The following is a 9,500-nucleotide window of genomic DNA, read 5'->3' as shown; positions in this document are numbered from 1 at the left end:
CTTCACAGAATTTATGCTTGCTCTATGTTGCCCAGTTTCGAAATTCTGTCTTTGAAAAATCTGTGAAGGGATATTTAGTGACCCATGGAGGCCTGTGGTGAGCAAGGAAACAGCTTCCAATGAAACCTACAGAGTAACTTTCTGAGAAACTGCTTTGCGATGTGTGTATTAATCTCATAGATTTAAACCCTTCTTTGGATTGAACAGATTGAAATCACTGTTTTTGTGGAATCTGAGGTAGGATATTTGGAAGCGATCCTTAGAACATGGAGAAAGAAATAACCAAGGGTAAAATCCAAAAGGAAGCTTTCTGTGAAACTATTGTGTGTCGTCTTAATTCCTCTCGCTTATTTAAGCCTCTCCTTACGTTGAGTAGTTTTATAACCCTGTGTATGTTTAGCATGTGATGGGACATTCGGGAGCACGTTGAGGCTTACGGTGAAAAAGGAAATATGTTCAGACCGAAACTGGAGAGAAGCTTTCCAAGGAAATGCTTCATGACGTGTGCATTCCACTCACACTGTTATACCTCTCTTCTCATACAGCGTAGGGGAAAGACTTTTGGAGAAAAAGGTACCGAGTGATGCCCATGATGAAAAGGGAAATAGCCTCAGACAAAACCTGGAAAGAAGCTTTTTTTAAGCTACTCTGTGATATGTGTAAACATCTCACATAGATAAAGGTTTCCTTACATTACACAGGTTGAAAACCATCATGGATGGATGCACAAAGGGACTTTCGGGAGCACTCTCAGGACTATGGTGAAAAAGAAAATATCATCAGATAAAAACTGGAAAGAAGCTTTCTGTGAATCTGCTTTTTTTCTATGTTTATTCTTCTCACATAGATGAAGCTTTCTTTACATTTCGCAGCTTAGAAACTCCTTCATGCATGGATCCACGAAGGCATATTTGGGATCACATGCGGGCCTATGGTCAAATAGGAAATATAGTCAGATAAATACTGGAGAGAAGCTTTCTGAGAAACTGCTTGGTGATGTGTGCATTCCACTCAGGGAGTTTTAATGTTTCTCTCATAAAGCCCAGTTTGAACACTATTCCTGTAAAACCAAAAGAGTGGTATTTGGAGCACATTGAAGACTATAGCAAAAAGTCAAATGCCGTCCAGTAAAAAACAGAGAGAAGCACTCGAGGAAACTGCTCTCTGACATGCCCATTCTTTTCACAGGGTTAAAGCATACTCTATATTTCCCAGTTTGAATGTCAGCCTCTGAGGGTTTTGTGAAGAGATAGTAATTGGCAACCAGATTCCTGTGTCATGCAAGGAAATGTCTCCCATCGAATATTGGAGAGAAGATTTCTGCGCAACCCTTTCGTGATGTTTGTGTTCATCTAAAAGAATTAAATTATTCTTTGGATTGAACAGTTTGAAATCACTGTTTCTGTGGAATCTGAGAAAGGACATTTGGAGACGCTCTTTAGAATACCTTGAAAAAGAAATAACCTCAGAGAGGAACCAGAAGGAAGCTTTCTGTGAACCTGCTCTGTGTCACGTGAATTTCACTCACACAGTTCAGCTTCTCTTTTCATTGAGCAGTATCATAACACTGTTTTTGTTTAGGCTGCGAAGGGATATTCAGGAGAGATTTGAATGTTACGGTGAGATAGGAAACGTCTTCAGACTGAAACTGGAGAGAAGCTTTCTGAGCAGCTGCCTTGTGATGTGTGCATACCACTCACAGAAATGTACCTTTCTTCTCCTAGAGGATTCCGGAATCCCTTTTGGAGAAAAACTTACCAAGAGTCATTCGGGAGTAGAGGGACAGCTATGGTGAAAAAGGAAATATCCACAGACAAAACTGGAAAGAAGATTTCTGTGAACCTGCTACATGTTAGATATATCTATTCATCTCGCATAGTTCAAACCTTTCTTATATTACACAGTTTGGAAACTCCGTCATGCACGAATCCGTGAAGGGACATTTTGGAGTACACTCAGGCCTAGGGTGAAAGAGGAGATATCTACAGATAAAAACTGGATAGAAGCTTTCTGAGAAACTACCTGTGATGTATGCATTCCGCTCAGAGAGTTACAACTCTTTTCTCACAAGACAGGGTTTAAACACTGTTCCTGTGTAACCGAAAATGTGACTTTTCAAAGCGCATTGAGGACTATGGCAAATAGTGAAATATACTGAAATAAAATCGAGGAAGAAGCGTTCCAAGAATCTGCTCTCTGAAATGTGTATTCACTTCACAGAATTTATGCTTACTCTATGTTGCCCAGTTTCGAAATTCTGTCTTTGAAGAATCTGTGAAGGTATATTTAGTGAGGCGTGGAGGCTTGTGATGAGCAAGGAAACATCTTCCGATGCAACCTGAAGAAACTTTCTGAGCAACTGCTTTGCGATGTGTGTATTCCCTCCTAGATCTAAACGATTCTTTGGATTGAGCATATTGAAATCACTGGTTTTGTGGAATCTGATGAAGGACACTTGGGAACGATTCCTAGAACATGGAGAAAGAAATATCTTCAGGTAAAAACCAGAAGGAAGCTTTCTGTGAAACTACTCTGTGTTGTCTTAATTCCTCTCACTAAGTTAAGCCTCTCCTTACATTGAGTAGTTTTATAACCCTGTGTATGTTTAGCGTGTGATGGAACATTCGGGAGCACTTTGAGGCTTACGGTGAAAAAGGAAATATGTTCAGACCGAAAGTGGAGAGAAGCATTAGGAGGAACTGCTTTGTGACATGCGCATTCCACTCACAGTGTTATACTTCTCTTCTCATACAGCGTCAGGGAAACCCTTTTGGAGAAACAGGTAAATAGTGATATTCGGGAGCATGTTGATGCCGATGATGAAAATGGAAAGAGCCTCAGACAAAACCTGGAAAGAGGCTTTGTAGGAAACTACTCTGTGATATGTGTTATCATCTCACAGAGATAAATGATTCCTTACATTTCACAGCTTGAAAACCATCATGGATGGATCCACGAAGGAACTTTCGGGAGCACAGTCAGGAGTATGGTGAAAAAGGAAATATCATCAGATAAAAAATGGAAAGAAGCTTTGTGTGAATCTGGTATTTCTACGTTTATTGTTCTCACATATATGAAGCTTTATTTACATTACACAGCTTGGAACCTCCCTGTGGATAGACCCATGAAGGGATATTTGGGATCACATTCGGGTCTACAGTCAAATAGAAAATAGAGTCAGATAAAAACTGGAAAGAAGCTTTCTCAGAAACTGCTGGGTGATGTGTGCATTCCACTCAGGTAGTTTTAATGTTCTTCTCATAAGGCACAGTTTTAAAACTGTTCCTGTAAAACCAAAAGAGTGATATTCGGAGCACACTGAAGAAAATGGCAAAAAGTGAAATGTCGTCCAATAAGAAAAAGAAAGATACGCTCAAAGAAACAGCTCTCTGACATGCCCATTCTTTTCACAGGGCTAAAGCTTACTCTACATTTCCCAGTTTGAAAGTGGGCCTCTGAGGGTTCTGCAAAGGGATAGTAAGTGGCAACTGTAGGCCTGTGTCAAGCAAGGAAATATCTCACTTCGAAAATTGGAGAGAAGCTTTCTGCCCAACTCTTTTGCGATATTTGTATTCATCTCAAAGAGCTAAATCATTCTTTGATTTGAGCAGTTTAAAATCACTGTTTCTGTCGAATCTGAGAAAGGACATTTGGAGACGTTCTTTAGAATACACTGAAAAAGAAATAACCTCAGAGAGAAACTACAAGGAAGCTTTCTCTGAACCTGCTCTGTGTCACGTAATACACTCACATAGTTAAGCTTCTCTTTTCATTGAGCAGTATCATAAAACTGTTTTTATTTCGACTGTGAAGGAATATTCAGGAGCGATTTCAGGGTTATTGTGAGAAAGGAAATGTGTTCAGAAGGAAACTGGAGAGAAGCTTTCTGAGGAACTGCTTTGTGATGTATGCATTCCACTCACAGAAATGTACCTTTCTTCTCCTAGAGGATTCAGGAATCCCTTTTGGTGAAAAAGCTACTGAGAGACATTCGGAGTATATGGACAGCTATGGTGAAAAAGGAAATATCCTCAGACAAAGCTGGAAAGAAGATTTCTGTGAAACTACTTCATGTTAGATATATCTATTCATCTCGCATAGTTCAAACATTTCTTATATTACGCAGTTTGGAAATCCATCATGCACGAATACAAAAAGGGACTTTTGGGAGCATATTCAGGCCTATAGTGAATGAGGAGATATCTTCAGATAAAAACTGGATAGAAGCTTCCTGAGAAACTACTTGTGATGTATGCATTCCGCTCAGGGACTTATACCTCTTTTCTCACAAGGCAGTGTTCAAACACTCTTCCTGTGTAACCAAGAAAGTGATATTTCAGAGTGCACTGAGGGCACTGACGACTATGGTAAAGAGTGAAATATACTGAAATAAAATCGAGAAAGAAACGTTCCAAGAATCTGCTCTCTGATATGTGCATTCACCTCACAGAATTTATGCTTACTCTATGTTGCCCAGTTTTGAAATTCTGAATTTGAAGAATTTATGAAGGGATATTTAGTGAAGCCCGGAGGCTTGTGGTTAGCAAGGAAACATCTTCGGATGAAACCTGCAGAGTAACTTTTTTCGCAACTGCTTTGCAATGTGTGTATTTGTCTCATAGATTTAATCCATTCTTTGGATTGAGCAGATTGAAATCACTGTTTTTGAGGAATCTGAGGAAGGATATTTGGGAACCATCTTTAGAACATGGAGAAAGAAATGTCCTCAGGTAAAATCCAGAAGGAAGCTTTTTGTGAAACTACTCTGTGTCATCCTAATTTCTCTCCCTTAGTTAAGCCTCTCCTTATGTTGAGTAGTTTTATAACCCTGTGTATGTTTAGTGTGTGATGGGACATTCAGGAGCACTTTGAGGCTTACGGTGAAAAAGGAAATACGTACAGACCGAAACTGGAGAGAAGCTTTCCGAGGAACTGCTTTGTGACGTGTGCAGTCCACTCTCAGTGTTATACCTCTCTTCTCATACAGCGTTGGGGAAACCCTTTTGGAGAACCAGGTACCAAGTGATATTCTTGACCATGTGGATGCCAATGATGAAAAGGGAAATAGCCTCAGACAATATCAGGAAGGACGCTTTCTAGATAACTACTCTGTCATATGTTTAATCATTTAACAGAGATAAAGCTTTCCTTACATTACACAGCTTGAAAAGTGTCATGGACGGAACCACTAAGGGACTTTTGTGAGCACACTCAGGACGATGGTGAAAAAGGAAATATGTTCAGATAAAAACTGGAAAGAAGCTTTCTGTGAATCTGCTTTTTTTCTGTTTACTCTTCTGACATGGATGGACCTTTCTTTACATTACGCAGCTTGGAAACTCCCTCGTGGATGGATCCACGAAGGGATATTTTTGATCACATTTGGGCCTATGGTCAAATAGAAATAGAGTCAGATGAAAACTGGAGAGAAGCTTTCTGAGAAACTGCTTGGTGATGTGTGCATTTCACTCGGGGGTTTAAATGTTTTTCTCAAAAGGCACAGTTTGAACACTGTTCCTGTAAAACCAAAAGAGTGATGTTTGGAGCACTTGAAGACTATGGCAAAAAGTGAAACGTCCTCCAATAAAAAACAGAAAGAAGCACTCGAAGAAATTGCTCTCCGAATTGTCAATACTTTTCACAGCATTAAAGCTTCCTCTAGATTTCCCATTTTGAAAGTCGGTCTTTGAGGTTTCTGTGAAGGGATAGTAAGTGGCAACCGGAATTCGGTTTCGAGCAAGGAAATGTCCTTCATCAAAAACTGGAGAGAAGGTTTCTGCGCAACTCTTTTGTGATGTTTGTATTCATCTCATAGCGTTAAATTATTCTTTGGAATGAGCAGTTAGAAATCACTGTTTCTGTATAATCTGAGAAAAGACATTTGGAAACGCTCCTTGGAATATCCTGAAAAAGAAAAAACCTCAGAGAGAAAACAGAAGGAAACATTCTGTCAAACTGCTCTGTGTCACGTGAATTCCGCTCACACAGTTAGGCTTCTCTTTTCATTCAGCTGTATCATAACACTGTTATTTTTTAGTCTGTGAAGGGATATTCGGGAGGGCTTTGACGCTTACGTGGGAAAGGAAACGTCTTTGGATAGAAAATGGAGAGAAGCTTTCTGAGGAGCTGCTTTGTGATTTGTGCATTCCACTCACAGAAATATACATTTCTTCTCCTAGAGGATTCCGGAATCCCTTTTGGAGAAAAAGCTAACAAGAGATATTAGGGAGTACAGCGGCGACTATGGTGAAAAAGGAAATATCGTCAGACAAAACTGGAAAGAAGATTTCTGTGAAACTGCTTTGTGTTAGATATATTTATTCGTCTGGCATAGTTAAAACTTTAATTTTATTACGCAGTTTGGAAACTCCGTCATGCACAGATCCGCAAAGGGACATTCGGAGGCACATTCAGGCCTACAGTGAAAAAGGAGATATATTCCGATAAAAACTGGATAGAAGCTTTCTGAGAAACTACTTTTTGATGTATGCATTCCACTCAGGGAGTTATACCTCTTCTCTCACAAGGCAGTGTTTGAACACTGTTCTTGTGAAACCGAAAAAGTGATATTTCAGGATGCATTGAGGGCTACGACGAATAGTGCAATATACTGAAATAAAATCGAGAAAGAAGCGTTCCAGGAATCTGCTCTCTGCTATGTGCACTCACTTCACAGAGTTAATTTTTACTATATGTTGCCCAGTTTTGAAACTCTGTCTTTGAAGAATCTGTGAAGGGATCTTCAGTGACGCCCAGAGGCTTGTGGTGAGTGAGGAAACACTTTCTGATGAAACCTGCAGAGAAAGGTTCTGAACCACTACACTTTTATGTGTGTATTCAACTCATAGGTTTAAACCATTCTTTGGATTGAGCAGCTTGAAATCATGGTTTTTGTGGAATCTGAGGAAGGACATTTGGGAACCAACTTTAGAATATGGAGAACGAAATATTCAAAAAAAAATTCCTGTAGGAAGCTTTTTGTGAAGCTGCTCTGTGTCGTCTTTATTACTCTCACTTCTTTAAGCTTCTTTTTTCATTGAGCAGTTTTCTACATCTGTGTATGTTCAGTGTGTGAGGGGATATTTGGGAGCACTTTGAGGTTAACGGTGAAAAAGGAAATATGTTCAGACCGAAACTGAAGAAAAAATTTCCGAAGAACTGCTTTATGACGTGAGCATTAAACTCACATTGTTATACCTCTCTTCTCATACAGTGTCGGGGAAACCCTTTTGGAGAAACAGGTAGCAAGAGATATTCAGGAGCATGTTGATGCCGATGGTGAAAAGGGAAATAGCCTCAGACAAAAACTGGAAAGAAGCTTTATAGGAAACTACTCTGTGATATGTGTAATGATCTAGATAAATGTATCTTTAAATACATAGGTAAAGCTTTCTTTACATTACGCAGCTTGGAAACTGTCACAGACAGGTACACGAAGGGACCTCCAAGAGCACATTCTGGACTATGGTGAAAAAGGAAATATATTCAGATAAAAACTGGAAAGCAGCTTTCTGTGAATCTGCTTTTTGCTATGTGCATTCATCTCAAATAGATGAAGCTTTCTTTACATTACGCAGCTTGGAGACTCCCTCGTGGATGGATCCGTGTAGGGAAATTAGGGATCACTTTCTGGCCTATGGTGAAAGAGGAAATAGAGTCAGATAAAAACTGTAGAGAAGCTTTCCGAGACACGGCTTGGTGATGTGTGCATTTCACTCAGGGAGTTATAACATTCTTCTCATAAGGCACAGTTTGAACACTGTTCCTGTAAAACCAAATGAGCACATGGAAGACTATGTCAAAAAGTGAAATGTCGTCCAATAAAACACAGAAAGAAGCACTCGAAGAAACTGCTCTCTGACATGTACATTCTTTTCATAGGGTTAAAGTTTACTCTACATTTCCCAGCTTGAAAGTCGGTCTTTGAGGTGTCTGTGAAGGGACAATAAGTGGAGACTGGAGGCCTGTGTGAGGCAAGGAAATGACGTCCATCGAAAATTGGAGAGACGCTTTCTGTGCAACTCTTTTGTGATGTTTGTATTCATCCCATAGCGTTAAATCATTTTTTGGATTGAGCAGTTTGAAATCACTGTTTCTGTGGAATCTGAGAAAGGACATTTGGAAACACTCTTTAGAATATACTGAATAACAAATAACCTCTGATAGAAACCAGAAGGAATCTTTCTCTGAAACATCGCTTTGTCACGTGAATTCCACTCAGACAGTTAAGCTTCTCATTTCATTGAGCTGTATCATAACACTGTTTTGTTTAGTCTGCGAAGGGATATACTGGAGGGATTTGAGGCTTACGGTGAGAACGGAAACTTCTTCAGATATAGACTGGAGAGAAGCTTTCAGAGGAGATGCTTTGTGACGTGGGCATTCCACTCATAGAAATATAACTTTCTTCACCTAGAGGATTACAGAATCTCTTTAGGAGAAAAAGCTACCAAGAGATATTCAGGATTATAGTGACGACTATGGTGAAAAACGAAATATCCTCAGACGAAAACTGGAAGGAAGATTTCTGTGAAACTGCTTTGTGTTACATATATTCATTCATCTCGCATAGCTAAAACGTAATTATATTACGCAATTTGGAAACAATGTCATGCACAGATTCTCGAAGGGATATTCGGGAGCACATTCAGGCCTATGGTGAAAGTGGAGATATCTTCAGATAAAAACTGGATAGAAGCTTTCTGAGAAACTACCTTGTGATGTATGCATTCCACTCAAGAAGTTATACCACTTTTCCCACAAGGTAGTGTTTGAACACTGTTCCTGTGAAACCAAAAAAGTGATATTTCAGAATGCATTGAGAAAAATGGCAAATAGTGAAATATACTGAAATAAAATCCAGTAAGAAGCGTTCGAAGAATCTGCTGTCTGATATATGTATTCACTTCACATAGGTAATGCTTACTCTATGTTTGCCCAGTTTCGAAACTCTGTCTTTGAAGAATCTCTGAAGGGATATTTAGTGATGCCTGGTGGCTTATGGTGAGCGAGGAAACGTCTTCCGATGAAACCTGCGTAGAAATGTTCTGAGGAACTGCTTTGTGATGTGTGTGTTAGTGTCATGGAGTTAAACAATTCTTTGTATTGAGCAGCTTGAAATAACTGTTTTTGTGGAATCTGAGGAAGGACATTTGGGAATTATCCTTAGAATATGGAGAAAACAATATCCTCAGGTAAAATCTAGAAGGAAGCTTTCTGTGAAACTGTTCTGTGTGGTCTTTATTCCTCTCACTCAGATAAGACTCTCTTTTCACTGAGCAGTTTTCCAGCCCTGTGTATGTTTAGCGTGTGATGGGATATTCGGGAGGAGTTTGAAGCTAATGGTGAAAAAGAAAATATACGCAGATCAAAACTGGAGAGAAACTTTCCGAGGAACTGCTTTGTGACGTGTGCATTCCAGTCACAGTGTTATACCTTCCTTCTCCTAAATCATCAGGGGAACCCTTTGGACAAAGACGTACCAAGTGATATTTCGGAGC

This window comes from Piliocolobus tephrosceles, chromosome 4, assembly GCF_002776525.5.
Source record: "Piliocolobus tephrosceles isolate RC106 chromosome 4, ASM277652v3, whole genome shotgun sequence".
NCBI lineage: Eukaryota > Metazoa > Chordata > Mammalia > Primates > Cercopithecidae > Piliocolobus > Piliocolobus tephrosceles.
Note: the sequence above shows the minus strand (reverse complement) of the source record.